The sequence below is a fragment of the Neovison vison genome, chromosome 3, assembly GCF_020171115.1.
Source record: "Neovison vison isolate M4711 chromosome 3, ASM_NN_V1, whole genome shotgun sequence".
In the NCBI taxonomy this organism is placed as follows: Eukaryota; Metazoa; Chordata; class Mammalia; order Carnivora; family Mustelidae; genus Neogale; species Neogale vison.
Window position 1 is genome coordinate 126,212,193 of NC_058093.1, and position 19,948 is coordinate 126,232,140.

General features: G+C 52.2%; 1 protein-coding gene across 2 annotated transcripts in view; it reads left to right on the forward strand.

The window, feature by feature from the left end:
* Positions 1-9,543: 9,543 nt before the first annotated feature.
* The window catches only part of ZNF516 (zinc finger protein 516), a 109,754-nt gene continuing 99,349 nt past the window's right edge, over positions 9,544-19,948 (forward strand). The window contains exon 1 of one of the 2 annotated variants that reach the window (XM_044242797.1): positions 9,544-9,670. The gene's annotated coding sequence lies outside the window, so the exon portion shown is untranslated. Of the gene's footprint in view, positions 9,671-13,270; positions 13,315-19,948 lie in introns of those variants that run through there. The other variant, XM_044242798.1, reaches the window with a different exon arrangement.

The following is a 19,948-nucleotide window of genomic DNA, read 5'->3' on the forward strand; positions in this document are numbered from 1 at the left end:
AAGACGGCGGCCGGCCTTGCTGCCCTGTGTTGCCGGTGCCCTCGGTGGTGGCCTCCAGGACAAGGAGGACAGGCATGTCTCCACCCAGATTCCCTCTCTCCACAAGAGGACCCTTTGTGAGAAGGCGCAGATGGGCTGAAGCCTGGGAAGCACCTTGCGACCTGGGGGCTGGCCTCACGGTGAAGACCCGGGGCCTCGCCCGATGCCTCACGCCAGTGATGAACTCAGTACACATGTGGCGAATGAGCGAAGGGCTCTATCTCTGCTCATCTCGCACGTTTGCTATATCCTTACTCCTGTGATAGCGTCAGATGCCAGACGACATACGTCAAAAGTTAGCATGCTGGGCTTTACGACTTACATCTGGTTTTACTGAGACGAGGTGCACTTAAAGCCAGATGTGCCCTGTGTTCCTTTATCCTCTTAAATATTGCTTCTCATCATTCATATTTTGGAAGACGGTTAGGTTATAATCATACAAACAATGGACATTGGTTGATAGAGTTGAGTTTATCCAGGAACTATCCCAAATTTGCAGTTCATCGTCGACTGCTACATTTTGTAAGACAATCTTGGCTACAGAAAGAATCATCATCCTTCCTAAGATTTCTTAGTGTCCCCGTACCAGGGAAGGTAGGAGCTGTAGGAGTAGAGCGAGGACACTGTTCTACCTTCAGATCTTAGGATAGAGCCATGTGCGACCCAAAGGACCACGGACAAATGGATTTTAAGAACCGGCCTCTTGGACCCGTGGTTCTTAAACACACGACACGAGCTCCAAATACTTCTGCTTCTAACCGACTGTCCCCTGGAGGAAACATAACAACTTTGCTATGAATTTTAAACTACCTTTTAATTTTATTTCTAAGGTTATTTATTTATTTATCTGCTAATCTCTGCACCCAACGTGGGGCTCGAACTCACGACCCCAACATCAAGATTAGCATGTCCTTCTGACGGAGCCAGCCAGACACGCCCTGAATTTTAAACTTTTAAATGGAGTCAGTTCTGAGCAATTTCACTTTGCTTTCGTGAGTAGAATTAAAACAAACGAAGGAGAAAGTGCCTCAAGGCACAGCGTGTGTATTAGATTCCGCAGCACAGACCTCTCCTTGTATTTCAGGAGCAGCCTGGTGGTCACCTTCTCTGACCACAGCTGGCCCAGGAATGCTCAGACCCACACACACGACAGGGCTTCAGCCCTTGGGAAGTTAGGTGTTTCACAGCTAATGCATTCCTTTGATTGTTTAGTCTGTGACTTCGAAATAATCACCTGGACCTCATCGAACCTCGTTCATATCCACGGCGTTCCCCACACAGTACCGCTGACTTGGGACACGGCGGCATCTCTACACACAGAGAGAATAGTTGTGTCTTCATGGCTTTTATGCTCCGACGTAATGTGCCGAGAACCCTTCCAGACGAAGCTCCCACCACAGTTTGGAAAGGATGGATCTGTGAAGTCACCAAACAACAGGTTTTTTGCTTGGTTTCTGTCTTTTTTTTTCTCATAGCGTTAGATAAGCAATTTCTTCGCATTCCCCTTCCAAATGTGCTCTGTTTTTCCTCCCGTTGAGTTAATCGGGCGAGGGTGGCCCTGAAACGAACCGGAGATTCGCACCGTGAAGCTCCCTGTGATTCCGCACAGCGAGGAGGGGTGGGCTGAGAGCGCACAACGGGGAGTGCCGGGGGGGCGGCAAAAAGACGGGAGTCAACGGAAATCATAGTGTTCGAGGTTCTTCTGGAGCAGAGTTTAGATTTTGTAATCCTTTTTGCATTGTAGGTGATTGAAAGAAGGTTTCATAAACAATTTTCTTAGGGGGGTTCACGTGAGCACATCATTGTGTTTAAAAATAAGATGGTATTTCCTGAAAAGGGGAGAGGAGTGGAGCCGCCGTCTCTGTAAAACTTCACAGATACGGCTTTTTAAAATGTGGCCTTGGTGTTGTTCCAAAGGAATGTTTTCTGCTCTTAGAAATAGTAGTGGAATCGTGGTTTATTACTTCCTCAAGAATACAAGATCTACAACTGAAGTTTATGATCAGTTTGCCTAAAAGTTTCTTTCCTGCCCCATCTGGGTAAAACCCCAACGTGAACAATTGATAAGCTCAGTTGCAGCTAAGAAAACAGGAGCTGTGGGACAGGGAGGGAACGTGCAGTATCGGTTTTCTGTCCTGGAAATCTGGGGTAATTTATTTTCTGGAAGAAAAGGACCATACAGAAAATGACTTCCTTTTAAGGATTTCTTTATTTTCACCTATACCCTCAATTTACCGAGGTATCGTAACTCAGAAGCAAAGCAGATGAAACGGAAGAAACCCGCCCACTCCTTCTGCTGGGCCGCTTTGCAGGGCAGCCCGCACGGCGAGGGGCGGCTGAGCGGCGGCCCGCCTCTTTGAATTTCCTGGCTTTTGTAAATTTGTCAGTCCAGCCATGAACTTTGTTTGAACAGAGTTTGGTACTTAGTGGAGGATTGTATTGTATTGTAACTCACAGTGTAACACATCTTTCCTGTATTTATTTTAAATAAAGGCTTTCTAGAAGCCAAAGGGCTTAAGCCGTCGGAAATAAAGAAGTAAAGTGTGCGTCCAGACCCTGCGAACGCTTCATGCCCACACCCCAGAAGTTTCCGCAAACCCAGAACTGCTGGGAGGGCCAGTGGCTCGGGGAAGATCAGGGGCGCCCCCGGGAACCTAACCCAGGCAGGGGCTTGGTGGGGAGAGAGGGAGCAGAATCCCAACCCACATTTCACATCGTGCTTGGGAACATCTGCATCAGATCCTAAATGGACATAGCTTTTAAACATCTTTGATTTGGGGTGTGCCTCCAGGATTCGGCAAGGCTCGACCATGCCAATGACATCCTAAGCAAACAAACAGAATTGTAAAAACCAGCGAAGAAAAACCGAACGGTTCTGGATGCGCCCGCATTTCAAGAGAACGAGTACAACTTGGAGCAACAGTTCTGATGCCTGCGGACACTTGAAAACGGTGTGTTCAGGTAAAATGTGATTGTTCACATTGATGCCGTCAGCAAGTCCATGGTGAGGGAGACCCTGTCTCTGAGGAGAAGAAGGGACGTGTGTCCCCGCGGACGTACGGGCAGCATCTGTGGATGGTCTCACGTTCTCCTTCTTGTCCTGGATAACGCTCTTCCTGGTTAGCAGACCAGGTCATTCCTGCGAATTCTCACTGTATTGTAGGTTCATGGTTTTGCCTCCAAACTACCATGAAGAACACCGTCTGAGTATTTGTTGGTAAAAATAATGTTGGGAATGCCATCCGTTCTGCCCTCCCGTCTTTCACGAACATTCAGGAGAAATCTCACTGAGGCACCAGGTTTAGGACGTACTGTTTTTCTGTGGAAATGTGTGCTTTACTTTTATAGGTTGTGCCGATCTTGTGAAAGCGGAGTGCTTCCCTCTTTGTTCTGGGTGCCAGGAAGCTCAGGGGAAGATTCTCCCCCAACCCCCAAGCACCCATAGGATCAGTGTGCGCCTGTCTTAAACCTGGGTGAGCTCCTCTGGACCCTGATTGCATCTTTTTCTACCCCCCCCCAACCTAATTCCTCAACTGCTTATGCTATCTTCCTATATTTTATGTACTAACAACAACAACGGATCACTCCCTTTGGGAAACCAAGACAGATCCCGGACAGATCTCGCATCCACCAGTGCGAAGTAATCCTGCACGCATATGGAACACACATTTTGTGGACGGAAGACCGACGATGTCCGTTGCTGAGTGACAAATGCCCCTTGGGTGACGCAGACACCCTGGGGGGTGTGAAGTGACATGCACAGGGGCACACTGCTGATGAACAGAATGAGAGCTGGATGGAGAGGTCGTGACACCTTCCGAGAAGGACTAACAGAAAAGACAGGTTTCGTTTTGTCTCTCTGTAGAAGTACTTTGAAAACAGCCAAGGCCAAGGCCGTGGGGTCTGGCTGGAGGGCCCGTTGACACGAGGGTTGGTGGTGCGGGCCTGGGTGGCCCTCAGGGCTCCCCCATCATGAACGCTGGCTTTGTCCCCCGCCCCTGGCCTGCGCCAGCCCATCAGGCCTGGGAGGGGGGTGGTACACGCCTGTCTGGTCCCTTGTCACCTGTGCAATGAGACAACAGTGGCACCCGCACCCGTGAAGTGAGATACAGTGGAGGCCCCATGAGGGTTTCCTACACAAGAAGAATATAGGAAACATTCCTGTTGAAGTTCGGCCTCACTCTCCGGCCTGCATCAGAGCGTGCAAGGTGGGTGAGCGGGCGACTGAGCAGGGCGCAGCAGACGCGCTCTGCCAGGGGAGCCAGGGGTGCCCGCTGTCGTCTTGTCCTTTGAATCGTGCCTCCCTCCCTATTTTTAACATTTGCAATATTGTAAAAATGTTTTCATGTGTAAGATGCGTCAGCAGCCTGCCCTTGTTCCCCCTTCACGCCGTCGGCATCAGGAGCTGCGCCCAGCGAGAGAACACGGACGTGTGCTTCTCAGGGACTCAGGACAATTCAGCGACTCGACAGGAGATCGAACTGTTTGCTGCTCTCCAAAATTGATTTGGGCCCCCCGAGTTTACTGTAATGCTGTTGGTTCAGGATCTGTTTGGGGGCAAAGACAAGCAAAGATGGGCAGGTAGGAGATCACTTTACAGGAGAGAAGGGAGAGTGTCGTTTCTGTCGAGACTAGGCTCGCTTAGTTAATCTGTATTTTTGGTGAAGGTCCTGCCTCCACGCACATACAAGCTCAGCGTCTTTTTTGAAGAAGACAAAATACTACCTAGTCACAGAGCCTTGGGCCGTGAGGGCATCCCTCTGGGGGGATAAGCCCACCACAATGGACAAGCTCGCTTGTCGGAGGCCCCTGGGGGAGCGGCATTCAAACACACAAAGTACGGGGGTCTCCTGCCGCGGGGGAGCAGGGAGTCGTCTCATGGGCGTGCGTTCCAGGTTTGCAAGGTGGAATGAGTTCTGGACGTGAGTGCTGGGGATTACAGTCGCACAGGACTGGAATGTGCTGAACTGGACACTTACAGTGGTTAAAACGGTCAGTTTTACGTTACGTATATTGTACTGCAATGGTCACCCCCTAAAATGTACCTAGCCTCCCTCACCAACTCCTTATGACGACTGAGACACATCCTCTTTCCGTATTGCTCTGTTCCCAACTCCACCGAACCCCCAAATGCCAAATCCTTTCCTTCAAACTGCCACTGGGGCAAGGCCCTTGCGATCTTGGGCAAAGCCTCTGCGGCCCACAGTGTAGGCAGCCTCGCTGTTTGCCTTACTTTATTCTGGTTCTCTCAGCAAACTTTGCATAACCATGCACGTGTAATCAGTTACGCACCATGAAACATCACGAGATTGTACTGCTAGAAAAATAAATGTAGCTTTTCCCCAAAAAAACACAAAAAACAAAAAACAAAACAAAACATCATGAGATTGTGGGGCGGACCAAGTCAGGGTTTTGCTCCCCTAAGACAAGGTGGTGTTAAGAGGTCACAGCTCACCTGTTAAGTAATGAACAGACTGTAGGGATTAGGAGAAGATGTAACAGGAAAAACAGTCCCTCTGCCGACACAGAAATCTTTCCCAAGAGGATTGCTTCTTGAATTTGTCTTTCCTTAAATTAATTCTGCTCCATGGTCTCCTTCCTTTTCTTCTTCAACCCATGAAGAACCACATCTGTGGTACTGTGGATCAGCTATCCGGCAGCCAGCTGTTGCCCAAAGTCTTCTGCTTCGCTTGAAATTAAGAACAGATCTGAGGGCCCTCTACCTGCTGGGAAGTCCTGATGTAGTTACTACCCCCTGCACGTGACGGCGACCCCAGATAAATAAGTCTTAAAAAACAAAACAAAACAAAACAAAACAAGAAAACTGCCACTTTGACTCCAAATGGTCCTGAACGTAAAAGACCAAACAAGAGACACAACTTAGAAGTTACAGTAAACATGGGAGGATTTGGGCGTAGATCAACTTAGGGGGGCGTGTGTGCGTGTGTCCGTGTGTGTGTGTGTGCACGTGTGTGTGTGTGTGTGTAAGAAAAGGATATTATCTATTTTTTTGCTACAGTTCATCACCTTCAAGGGAATAAAGCTTAAAAAAACAGAACTAAGATAGTTTCCTACACCAAGATTAAAGACCTTCTTTCTGCTGGTTACCTCCAAATTCAACCCTCTAAAACCACTCTGTAGAGGACTAAAATATCATTACAACTTTGCCCTCCTCCGCAGGGGATCACCCTGTATTAAATTCCTCTTCCTCCGTATTCTAAATGCAGTGTATTCTCTTAGTTTCTAAGTTCTGTGAAAAAAATTAAGATTTTAGGTAAAAAACCCCATCAGGTTAGGATTGGGGCAATATTTATGAAACCATCAGTGATTAAAGAAATAGCCAATTTCCATTTACACATGAAATTGTTACCTACTCCACCTGACCACCATGAAGGTGGTCAACAGGTAGTCTGTTCCTAAAACAGTCTGTACCTTGGAGTAGTTGTTGACAATTTAACTAAAATTTCTCCCTTGTCCACTCTTAAATCTGTAAATTTAAGTTAGTTCAAAGAGCTAATTACCCTTAGACTTAGGTGCCACTGTCATTCTCCTTCCTCAGATGTAATTTGGAATATAGGGTACAAATTTGCACAGAGATAGAATTAACATTAAATATTTACTAATAGGCAGTGCACTTAAATTTTTAAGCATGCATATTTAATAAATATTTTTTAGTTTGTCTTGGATTTCATACTTTAGAGAGTTTCAGTTCCAGCTTTCAGACAGACGAGGCCTTTCCTGGGCTTCTTTTTGTTTGTCTCTTACTTTTAGCTCTTCTTTAATGGAACGCTTCCAGAACCTTTCTGATCCAAATGTTCACCAGTCATGTTCCCGCCTAAGCTCTGCAGACAAGCCACTGAGCGCTGTTGCATTAAAATGCCATTTCCCTTAGCTTGAAGGAGCAGAGTCCCAAATGCTGAACAAATAATTCATTAGACAATCACAAGAGAAAATGTGTTTTCTTCTCCATCTATTTCATTCAGCAGAATTATTGCCCGTGATAAAGTTGTAAATAGCCAAATATGTATGCAACCAGTAATCCAGTAATATCATGGTTCTCCACCCAAATATTGTAATTAAACATTTCAAACGAGGTGAGCCTCTTTTGAGGGATTTCAGGGCTTTGTATTTTGTGCGGAAATGGGGTCCTTAATCTTTCATAGCTACTTGAAGTCTTTGCAGATATTATTAAATACTTGAAGTTTTAACAATGCTAAACATGTTGTAGGAGTAGTATGGGAAGCCTTGCTAAATATTTTATTTTTATACCTCCCCGTGCTCCCACCCCCCCCAGAACAAGCTAAGCGTGCACTGACAAAGGGACCTCGGCCAGTGGCTTGGTGCACAAATAATGTGAACACTATCTCCCTGGGCACTGTGGCACCCTCAGCAGCATCAAGTCCTGCTGGCTGGCAAGCTGCTGTTTTTCCAGAATGTAACCCTGGCTTGTCTCTCGAATTACATTCTCAGATTCTGCATGCATTGTAGAGAAAGGGAGAAAGGAAATCTTTTAAAAGCACAGTATTATTGTAGAACTGGCTCTGCCCTGAGTGAAAGCACATGTGGGTGATAAGCAGGCTACAGAAAGGAGGCAAGTCCTGAAAATCACAATTATACGTGCAGGAGTTTGGAAGTTTTGCTGATCAACCGTCTCTTGATCTAACTTGTCAATTTTGAACACATGGAAGTTATTAGTGCAACACTGTAGTCTTAAATAGACCCAAGAATGCAGATTAACGAAGCAGATTTTTACCATTGACTCAAATCCGTTCCCAAATATGACAAACACAATTATTAAAATTCCAAGTGTGCATATTATAATCTTTGTGTGTGCACACATATAACACATGAGGATTTCTTTAAGTCTGTATACACTATTTATATCCGTGGAATTAGTTCAACTGGGGGGTACTTTCATTTGTGCATTGTCACAGGGTACTGTAATGAGTTGTGCTCCTTCAATACTTTTCTGTGAACCCGATGTAAATTTGATTAAGAATACAGGCCATTTAAGCACTTCCCCCAAACCTGCAACAATTGCCAAAGACCTTTACCTCTGTGCCTGCTATCCTAATTAAAGCAGACCATTAATCACAAGGAGCTTACATTTTAGGATTCAAAGATCCTTCTCGCCAAGGTCCACCCCCTCTTGCTGCCCTCTTCCTCCACGGACACACACACACACACACACACACGCACACATGTTCAGAATGGCCCCTGTGTCTGAGTCCAGCTTTGCAGGCACAAGCTCCTCCCTTTGGAGCTCGTCCTTAGTAGTTTCTGTTGTAAATGCCCTAAGTTGGAGAGGGCCCGAGCTGCATCAGCAGTCGAGTGTGAGCGAGTGCTGGGCGCCGAGAGAGAAATTGCCAGGGCGGACGGTGACGCCGGACTGCGGCGCTGATGGCGAAGCCCTGCTACGTCGGTGTCTTGGACGGAATCCATCTCCACTGCGGAGTTATCACGAGGAGAGCAGAACAATATGGCCAGGAGCCTGGTGGGAGAAGACAGTGCTCCCCTCCGCAGGCCAACTCCCTCGCTCTGCGTCATCGCTGATTCAGGGGCGCGCCCCTTCTCTTTCTCCTCTTCCCCTCTCCGCGTTCCTCCGCCCCTTCCCCGTCTGCGCCTCCCCCTCCCCCCGCCCCGTGTACCATGATTGCTTCTTGGAGTCAAATTGGGATTTCTATTCCCAGACTTAACTTGCTGCCATTAACTACGGCCCGCGGAGAGCAGCTGGGGTGAAGAAATGGGTTGAAAAACAGAAAAAAAATTAGAGTTGAACTTTCCAAGGATAAAAATAAAAATAAAAGCCCACGGTCGTTTCTAGATTGCCATACAGCACAGTCCTCGTTCTGAAGTCTCTCCCGACTTTGGTCTGGACCCGGGACTTGATCTATCGAGGATCCCCAACACCCTGACCAGGAAGTTCAGTGAAACGCACACCCTGAGCCGCGTGGAATGCACACGCATCTGGGACCACCGCAGGCACACCCCGTAGAGGTCTGGACTGCTGGCTGGGTGCTCAGGTGCCCAGTCGGCTGAAAACGCGTCCCGACACGTCTGCACGTATGGACGCGTGCGTGTGTGTCCGTGTGTGTGCGCGCGTAAACAGCTTCCCGTAACTGGATCTGCGGCAGCGTCGGTCCTGGAGGAGAAGGGGCGACAACTAGCCGCTGGGATCGTGATTCAGTGCTCTTAGGGGAAGAATTATCTGCGTCTGAGTCATCGCGAGCCTCCAGACTTTGCCCGCAGTGTGGTAGAACTTTGTGCTGATGAGACAATAGTGGAGCGTGTGCGTTTCCTACAGGGCAGACCATTCCGTGGCTGGGGGAAGCCTCGGGCCTGCGCCCGGCCGCGGGGTCCCGGCCCCCTCCCCCCGCCGCGCAGCCCCCCGAGCCCGGCCGGCGCCGGGGTCTCCGCGGGGCGGGCGCGTCCGGGGCGCGCGAGGGCGGCGCGGGGAGGGGGCCGGGCGCGTGGCGGGCCCCGCGCGCCCTCGCGCGTCCCCCGCGCCCGGGCGCAGCTGGCGCGGTCGATCTAGTGCAGCGCTCGGCTCCGCGCCTCGGGCGCTCGGCTTCACCTTCAGAGGCGCGGGGCGTGCGCGTCCTCTTCCCCGGGCCCGCCGCCTCCCGCCAAGGTAGGGGCCGAGGTGGGGTGGGGGGCGCCGCGGGGCCCGCAAGGGGGGGGCGCGGGGTCCGGGGCCTGGCGGTGCCCGGGACCCCGGTGTGCACCGCGGGGGTGGGGGGCGGGGAGGGACTCCGGGGCGCGGGGAGGGCGGCTTGGCTTCCCTGTGGGTAGTTGCTCCGCTCGGCGATTCCAGGAGAGGGAAGATGCAACTTCGGGCGGCGAGGCGAGCGCTGGGAGGTGGTTTTTACCGCAGTGGAGGGGCGGGGTGGGGGCCGGGTGGGAGCGCGGAAGAGGCTCTGGCTTTGTACACTTCGTCAAAGGCGACGCGGGAGGAGGGGAGCTCGGATGCGCTCTCCATCCATTAGGAGACAAAGAGCAAATTGCCTTACTTTAAAGTAAAACGCTCCGGCTAGTGAAGGTGGGTGATGGGGCTGCGGAGCCCAAGGAGCCGCTTCAATTATTAAGGGTTTGGCTGATGGGATCGATGCCTGTGGGCACGGAGCGCTGCTGCCTCGGGTACGTGTTGGCGTGTGTGTGTTTGTGGGGGGGGGTTTGCCTCTCCCTCCCCTGGCTGCATGCCCATTAGCTGGGGGCATATAAGTGACCCTAACATTAAAGAAGTGAGTGCGCCTGGAAGGGAAGTTAGGGATGGGTGGGGGTGGGGGCGAAGGTTCTCTCAGTGACCGTGAGGGGTGGGGAGAGGGCCCAGGGTGGCAGGGGCTCCTCGCAGATGCACCGAGCCTGGCGGGGGTCGGAGTGGGGGTTGGGGAGCCACCGATCGCGACATGTACCCGGGGATATAGGAGCAAAGGAGACTGCTGGGTGGGGGGTGTTTGGAAAAGCGCCTCGTCTGCCATTTCCAGGGAGAACTAACACACCGAATAGTTGCGATCAGTGTTTAGAATAAACCGCCTCGTCAAGTTTTAAAGAAACTTTGTATGAATAAGTTTGTTAAAAGCCAGTCGAGTTGGATATCGAAAACAGCGGTTTATGGAGGAGGTTGGTGTGGGCTGACAATCAGTGGTAGTGGGCAGGGAAGCCGCTGGAGCCTTGCAATTAGGGACCAGAGAGACCCAGCCTTTTACCCGAAAATGTGGGTCTGTAAGTCAGCCCCATTTATTATCCGCGTTAATAAGCTCCCCGCAGCAGACCGGGATCAGACCAGGACCTTCTGGGGTTTGTGTGTCTGCATCTTACTCATTCTGCTGGCTTACTGATAAAGAATTACTTGGTCTCCGGGTGTGCAAAGATCAACTTGCTCAGCCCTCTTTTTAAATATATTCATTCTGCGCCTTATTTAATCCAGATGCACAAAAAGCCATTTGCTGCTTCATTGTTGGTTTACATTTTTTGAAAAGGCGACTGGTGTAACCTGTGGAATTTGAAATGCAAATAGAAGCCTGTGGGAGTTGAGGCAGAACAAATCAGCATTTATAAAGTGAAAAAGATTTAATGTCTTTGAAATCATTGCAGAGGAAAAAAACTGGAGGGGGGGTGTGATTTTTCAGGGAGTGAATTGTGACGTCAGGTCTTTTTGGAAAAGATGTTATTTTTAAGGTCTGAAACCCGGGTATGTAAAGTGCTTACAGGAAAAACAGATTACAAGATTAACATCTGTTAACATGATCGTTTATCTCCAGCCAAAAATAGGTCAGTTCTTTCTTAAGGAAACACGATTGCTGGCGCAAGCTTAAATAATAAAATTAAAATAATGAGTGCATAAATTAGGACCGGCGTTTCTTACAATCTGATCTGTGAAAAACATTTTTTAATTTCGAGATCAATAAAGGTCAAAGTCTTTTTTGGGCGTTGAGAACAACTCTTCACTCCGCGTCCACCCCTCCGGATGACCCCCTCCTCCTCACTCCTAGCTCCTTCTCCGCCCCCACCCCGGATCGCTAATTTCCCTTTTCAGCCATTGTGGAGGAACAAAATATATTTAAATGGATATTGTCTGACGCCCCCGTCGTTAAAGAAAGCAAACTCTCCGCGCAGATGGCTAACTTTCAGGGCTCTGCTGTTGTTTTACCATTAAATGAAACGGTAGGGAGGGAAAGGGAAAAAAAAAAAAAAAAAAAAGAAAAAAAAAAAGAAGAAGGAAACAGCCTTGCGAAGTCTCCCTGCCCCCTGGGTGTGAGTGACGGCTCTGTCGGCCAATCCGCAGCGGCTTTCTCCATCCCGGAGGTAATTTGGAGTGCGCGTGTGCGCGCGCGCGTGCCCGCGCCCATGTGGACGCCCCCCGAGCCGCGCTGCCGGCCCCGCGCGCCCGCAGCGCCTGATGTGCACAGCCCCGTGCTGTAGACGTGGACACGCTTCTACCTGAGTCTGGGCAGCTAGATGGGCACGCGGCCGTCGCAGGGGGGCCTCGCCGCCTCCGAGGTCCTCCCGCAAAGACGGGCGTTCGAGAGCCGCTTTCGGATTCCAGTCGGAACCTGCAGAGGGGGAGGGAGACGGGAGGGATGGGATTCCGCTTCCAGCGGCGGGGACCGCGCCGTGCGGCCCCTTCCGTCCCGTTCCCACGCGGCGGGCGCGGCCTCGCGCGCTCGGGGTCCGGGACGGAGCCCGCCCGCCAGGCGCAGAGCGCACGGAACGGGCGCTGGGGGAAGGGGTGCGAATCGTGGCGAAGTGCGGACGCGGGCACCTCGCAACTTCTCGTGACGCGGTGGCGCTGGAAGTTCACCCCGAGGCCACGGCGGGTTCCGGAGCGCGACCCGCGCGCGGTCGGGGGAGGCTGTGCTGCCCACCCGAGTCGGGAGCGCCGAGCGCCCGCCGGGTCCCCCCCGCACAATGGGCACATTCACGGGCGGAGCGCGTCACGGGCCGCCCCACGCTTCGTGCCGGCCTGACCTGGCGCCAGCTGCCCCGGGGACGTCGGTCGCGGTGTGTGGACGCGTGCGGGCCGGACCCGGTCACGCAGCATCTCTGTCGCGAGGCGCCCGGTGCCGCGCGGCGTCGTGCCGGGCTGGATGCCGCTGCCGCCGCGCGCCGGTCACGGACCCACGTGGGGCCCCTCCTGCCCCCGAGACCCCGCGAGGGAGGCCCCGGGGAGGGATCCCGCGCTCCGCCCTCGTCCACGCGCGGGGTGCCCGTCTGCCCGGCCGCACCGGGGTTACCTCGGGGACCCACGGGCGGCCCCAGGCGACCTCCGTCGTGCCCCCCTGCGAGAATCCAACTCAGTTACGAGGTGGTGCCCGACCCCATCCTCCCGCTCCGGCCATTTTCGGGCACCAGTTCGACCCGACTCTGCTCCCCACCCCGGCCCCCACCCCGGTGAGCTCGCCGAGTGAGGAATGGGCAGCAGGGGGGAGGTGTGGCGGGATTAAATCATTCCTATTTATGTATCTCCCAGAGAGCGGCGCCGGGCCCGGGGCGCCGCTGGGGGGGCGGGGCGGGGGCGGGGCGGGGGCGGGGGGATTTACCTGCCCGCCCCAGGGGCGGGGGCGCGGCCGCTTGTTGCTGGGCTGCCAGGGGGCGGGCTGTGGGCGGGGCGGGCAGAGCAGCGAGGTGGGGGAGGGCCCGGCCCGCGCCCCCGCCCCCCGGCGTCCGCCCCCCGCCCCCGTCATGTGGAGCGGACGTCACTCGCCTGCACTGTAACCCAAGAAGTGAAAGAGACGGGGACCCACGGCCCAACTTCGCACCGTAACAAAGGCGGGGGTCCGTGCGGGCCGGAGGGGGCCTAGCTGGGGCGGGAGCGGGCTGGAGGGAATGGGTTGGGGCGTGGGGGGGCCTGGCCGGGGCGGAGGTCTGCAGGGGGCGGGGAGTGGGGGGGCCTGGCCCGGGGCGGGGGTCTCCGCTGGGCCCGACGGCCGGGGTCTTGGCGGGTGGGGGCGGGGAGTGGGGGGGTGTCTGGCCGGGGTGGGTGTGTGTGGGGGGGGTGGGTCTCCGCGGGGCGTGGGGGGCCTGGCCGGCGCGGGGGGGGGCTGCGCGGGCCGGGGGCGGGGATGGGGGGTCTGGCCCGGGCGGGGGGCGGTGGGGCGCGTGTCTCCGCGCAGCCGGGGGCGGGGGTCTGCGCGGCTGCGCGGGCCGCGCTCCGGGGGCCGAGGCGCGGCCGCGGCCAGGTAATTGGTTTCTATTTTAAACTTCACTTTGTTCTGGCGGAGGTGGGGCGCGGGCAAAGGCGTGGCCCCGAGGACGATTACATAAGTATTCACACCTGATCCGGGCCGGCCGGCGCGCGGGTGGGCGGCGCGGGGGAGCCGCGGGTCGCGCGGGGGAGCCGCGGGCCGCGCGCGGGGCTGCGGCGCGTGGGTGTGGCGTCCTGCCTGCGTGGCCTCTGCCCGTCCCGCCGGCGGCGGCCCGCGTGGACGCGGGGGGCAGTTCCTGGAAGCCCAGATGTGCCCGAGGGCGTGGGGCCCGCCGGCGGGGTCCCCTGCGTAACAAAGGGCAGGGGCTGCGGGACCCAACAGCAAGTCACAAAAGGAACTTTAGAGGGTGGTGGTCTTCATTAAACATTAAACATGCCCCGAAGGCGCCCCCCCCAACCTGCAGTTAAGTCTGTGATCCTGATTCAAGATGATTCAGAAACGGGGGCTCCCGTCCTGCCCTGTGGCAAAAGGCACTGAAGTAGGGGCGGGAGTGGGAGCAGGGCTGGCGCCCCCCCAGCGGGATCCTGTCCAGATGATGCTCTCAGCCGCCCTATTAATATGACGGGAGTATTTTGGTTTAGGAATGTAAGTGCTACTTTAGGGACCGAGGCATGTGTGCTATTCGCTAGGCTCCCTGTGCTGCCGCGTGGAGAGGCCGCCTTATCGCTTCATCGTCCGTTTGTTTCCTCCTCCTCCTCCCTTACGTTCTTGATTGTGGCGTCCAAACAGCCGCGCTGTTCTGGGGACGCAGACCCGCGGGAACTAAACCCACCGCAGGCCTCTGCCGCGCGAGGCTCGGAGCCTGCCCTCTCGGTGAGATCGGGGACCGAGGGGTGCGAGCTGGCCCGGAGCCTGGGTCTGGGCGCTGCTGCCCCAGGAGGACATCTTCAGTTTCACTGGGCTCCCGGGCCATCTCGTGGGCCCCGCCAGAAGCAGCCAAGCCTCAGAGACTCGAGTCCTCCAATTAGAATGGTGCCGGGCTGAGGCCCAAGCCTGTGGGTCTAGTCTAGTGTTTTTCTTAGTTCCTTAGGAGGACTTTGTTTCCTTAAATTAGCTTATTTGAATATACTGAAACATTCCGAGCACATTAACATCCTAAAAAATATTCGCGGTCCCCCGGGATGTGTAATAAAATGACCAGGAAGAGTGGGAATGCCTCCCTGGAAGGAAACAGAGCAATGCTTCCGAAGGCACAGTGCTCAGCAGTGCAGAGAGAGGGGAGTTTTGCTTGTTTTTATTTCTGGACGTCTTCACCGGAGTCCTCTTTCCAAATGGCCCGGTTCCTGAAACACCAGAGCGGGAACTTGCCCTGTGTGCGGCCGTTCATCCTGGGTGAGAAGACCTCAGTGTGTCGCTGTGTGTCCCGTCGTGACTGGTAAATGGCCTTTGAAGGGGGCTGGACAGGTGCGGGATTCAGGTGTTCCTGGGCCTTTGAGGTCCTGTGTGTCTGACTCTGGAGGATGTTGACCCAGAAACTTTCAAGGAGGAAAGAGAGAGGTTGTTGAAAGCTGGTCGGTGGGGAAACCATGTTGTTTTCATGTCCATACACTGAACTTCACTTTCATGGACCTTAGTTGCTCCTACATGGAGCTGTTTTGAGTTTTATAGGTTGATGAATTTGATGTGGATGTGGTGTCCCAGCACTCACATGGAAAAGAAGAGAGACTTCTTTAGAGAATGTTGGACAGTGAGGTATGCTCTGTCTCCCAGACGGTGTTTTCAGTCTGACCAAATAGGGAAGAGTGGTGATGTGGCTGAGGACGTTGGGTCGCGTTTCATCACGGACACTGTTCTTGAGAAACCAGCACTCAGTTAAATGGTTGTTGTGGATTTTTATGTATTCATTTTCCAGGATAGCTATTGGTCTTGTTTCTAATGTACCAGAAGGAATCTTTTAAACAGGCATTTTGTGGGAGTGGCTGTAAGTCTGGCAGGGCAGTGTGTGTGGAGTTTCAAGTGCGTTATACCTTACTGTCCCAGGAACAGGGCCCTGGAGTGGAGGCGGGTTACACTCTGAGCGGAGGAGCTTGTCCGAAGGCCTGCGTTTGCCTTTTATAATGTGCTTGTTTTCAGTGTTAAGACAGGGTGCTATTTTGGGTTTTATTCCATTTTCAACCTTGAAGAACAGGGCAGGTGTTAATTATATAATTAAAAGTGGTATTTTTGTTTGCAACTTGATTTCTAACTGAATAAAGCATCTGTATTAAAGGTGCAGGAAACAGAGCTTTTTCGCTGGTGTTTGGAAGCCAAAGGTAGCCGGAGACATCAAGACTTTTTCAAGGGCATGGATTGAAGCAGAAGTCAGGGACATAATGGAAGAAAGCAAAAGAAAGTTCCATTCGTTTGATTACATATCCGTGTTATAGATATTTGAATATAGAAGTTCCTTCCTCGAAAGCGGTCTTTGGTGCTGGCAGTGTTTTTGCATCTCAGTGCTCCCGTGAGCTCTTCTCTCCGAAGTGCGTCTCTTCACTGCCCTCAGCCCAACCCCTCAAAAGTTCTAGAGTCTGTGACAAAAGTTGAATTAGCTCTCCTCTTCCTTACCCAAGTCCAGAGAAAGCCAGGGGCCGTGCCCCACCCTCGCCGAGCCCAGCGTCCATGCCTTGCCCTGACCCTTGGCGGACTCCTGCTCTGTACTTGAACTGACGGCCGAACCAGCAGCCAGTACTTGGACCTTCCGTGGGTTGCTTACCGCTTGGCTGCTTCGACCTGTGCTTCCAGACTAGTGATGTGTAAACGCGCACAGTGATTGTGTCGCCGGCTTCGGCTCCCGGACTGTGAGTCTGTGGGTCGGGAATGACGTGCCTTCTGGGTCTGCTTTTTTTAGGTGAAGTGCAGAGTTGGGGTGCAGGTGGTTGTGAGGCCTGAGCAGACGGCCTGCCTCTCCATGAATGTTACGGGGTCGGGTGGCAGGCTGGGGGTCTAGAAGGCGGGGCGGGGGGATGTCGGCTGCAGGTGGGTCTTTGTGGGCTGTGCGCCATTCAGTTTGCCCAGGACTTGGGGTACCAGCAATTTTTTGACTCCCGCTCTGTGTTTGGCTTAGGGCTAACTGGTGGCCTGGGCCACCCGGTATGACAGAGACCCTCTTCTCCCTCCTGTCCTGTCCTGTCCTCCTCTGCGGCTGTCACCACCAACCTTTCCACCCAATGGCCAGCGGCCAGCAGTGTGTTGGCAGCAGCCTGTTACGGGTCTGAATGGGTCTCGGGGCCACGTGAGTGACGGCCTTTTTCAGATTCAAGCCTTGCTCTTAGTTCTCACTGGTCCCAGAAACAGGGGAGTTTGGGGTGGGACGTGTGGGACATTTCTCATTGATAGAGGGGTGACCTCTGCCTGGAGTGGGTTGAGATCTCCCCTCCCCACCTTTTAGGGTGGGTTGGGGTGGGTGGGGGTGCGGGACATCCTCTTCGTCATCGAGCTTTAGCTGGGCCTGTCTCAGAGTTCTCGGGAATATTGGTGGCTTGTCACAAGCCCACTTTAAGGAAAGAATCACATCAAATGTTTAGGAAGAATTTACTAGTAAAAGTAACTTTAACTTTAGAAGAAGAATAAAGAAAAACATTCACTACGAATTAAAAATGTCTCATCCAGTTCTTGAAAGTGCATGTTTATTTTGAAATTAATTTTCTTCGACAGAGGACTGTTTTTGGGGTGTGACTGTAACACCTGTGGGAGGATACATCTCCAGGCCCTATAAACGTGTCACTTAGATTTGGGATCTGTGCCCCCCACTGGGGTGTGTCAAGTATGTTTTCGACGGACTGGTAAAAATGAGCAGTTGCAACTGTCCGTTTTGTGTATCCCTTATCCCTTGCTTCTGGCTACACGTGATTTGAACAGCTGAAGCCTTTCTTTGCAAAGCTGGAGCTGGCTGTCATTATTTACGTCCAGAATGAGACGTGTCCCGGCGGCAGACATGCACAGTGTGAAGGAGTGTAATTTTGTGGCTCTCAACATTCCTTAAAAGTAGTTTTCCCAAAAGCTCTGGCCTTTATTCTTCGATTCCACTGGTGTGGAGCTCACAGAGCAGGAGTAATTAGAGATGCAACTACTTTGAGAATGTAAACATGTAAATATATGTAAAGTAATAAATAAGACACTGCACAGGGGAATAGAAAAGATAAATCATTTAGAGACTCTATTGGGCTTAGATACATTTTGCTGTTTATTTCAAATGTGAGTTCGTTCTGGTAGATTTTTTTCTTTCTGGCTGTGTATGTGTATTTGGTTAAGAATTTAATCAAGTTGTTTAATCAAAATTTCAGGGATGGGTATTATATATGATTGTAAAGTTCAGACACTTCCTCAGTGGAGTGCTGAACGCAGGCGGAGATTTTTAATATATTTTATTTCAAGGCCAAATTAATCTGGCGTGTTATTCCTTCAGAAGCAGGTAGACTGGTCTCCTGAGGATCTGGTACCCCCGGGGAGTTGCCGATGGCCCCTCGGCCTTTGGATACAGCTGTCCTGTTATTTTCTTGCTCTTTTAGGGGATGGTGAGCTTAGGCTGACATGTGGTGTTAGCTTTCAGGACATCGTTAAAGAGAGACTCTCAAAGATCGAGGTTCTGTGTTAAAACTCTGTAGTTTTCCCCAGATGGTTAAGGATTAAAATAGAATTTGCAGCATTATTTAGTAACACTTGGAAACCCCTGTCTTCAGCTCTTCTCGTGTTGAAGTAAAGGATATTTGTTTAGGAATTTTTCCCTTTGTTTCAGAAAAGGGCAACATGTGTCTGCCTTTGCCATATGGCACTATTTAACCTATCTTGCTCGAGCTGACTTGGCATGGTGTTAGGCTTTGATTGATTTCAGCGTTCGAGAATGTTCTTTGAAATTTAGTACAGGGAAGAATGCTTCCAGCGTGGGGGCGGGGCTGCTCGCGCTCCAGCCGCTTCCTGTTCCCCTGACGCTTCAGCTTAGTGAGCAAGCATCACTTGTCTCTTTCCTGCAGGAATTTTGGTGGGAAATAGTTTGATACTCAAGGTTGACTGATTGTGTTAATTCAGGGAACTACAGAGCCCAATGCGAGCAGTTAAAACTTCTGTGGGTTGCGGATAGGCTGAGAGGCCCTGTTGAGCTCCCGATTATTTTAGTGATTTTAAGCGAGACCTGAAAAATGTGTTTTTTTCCCACCTTAAAGACGTGGCTGTTTTTTTTTTTTTTTTTTTTTTAAATGAGCGGTCGAATCCCTGAGCAAACAGATGATCCCACCTCCCAGTTTAAGCTTCTGTGGTGCTGTTCTGGAATCCCGCAGAGGCGGAACAGTGATGCCCTCACTCAGTGCCTTGTTTACGTATACTGCTTTTGAATTTTTGGATGGTCTTGTGTGTAATTCACCAGAGTGGCTTCTTAGGCGACATCCCGGGAATTTACAAGCAGGGACCAGCACGAAGATCGCGCTCCCATTGTTCGCGGCGGGAGGCAGGGCGTCTCCCCATGCCCCTCTCCTTGATCTGCCTCTGTGGCTTCATCCTGCCGGTTCTCCTGTTTTAGCGGAAGAAGTAAACACATTTATACCCCGCGTGTGCGTACACGCGCGTGTGTGCGGGGCATCTGTGGGCGGGAAGGCGGGCCTGGGTGTCTCATAACATCGCAGCGATGTGCTCGAATGCCGCTTTTGGTGATGCATAATTTATATTGACATTATCAGTGACACGGAGAGAACGTTTTTATGCCACTTTGAGAAAATATCATCATTCACATTGATAATCATATTCCCACCGGATTAGATTCATCTTACCAAAGCTTTTCATGTCTTTAGCGTGACCATTAGCATAATGACGATAATTTGCCCCTTTGAGTAACACCCTGCGTAATTTACATTAGCGTTATTGTGCTGAGTACGGCCCAGCCCAGGTGTTCAGGGGCCGACCTGAGTCCAAAAAATGGCTTTTTACTTCTTAATGGAAGGGGCAGGGAAGAGGATCTTATTCCTAAAGCCAACTTAAAAAACATGACTAGGAGTAAATACGTGAATTCCTCACATAAAAGTCCTCGCCATAGCAACGTAAACTTGGGGACAATTCTGTAGAGTCGTGGGATTAGTGGTTTAGCGGCAGGATTAAAATTGGCCTCAGTAAATTACCCTGGTGACAGAAAAGCAGAATCTGTTAATGGTTTTATGGGAAGATTGGCTCCTCCACTGGTTCTAGGTTGACGGCAGAGCACAGGCTGCGTAGACTCTGAAATTGTCAAAGGATGGTTA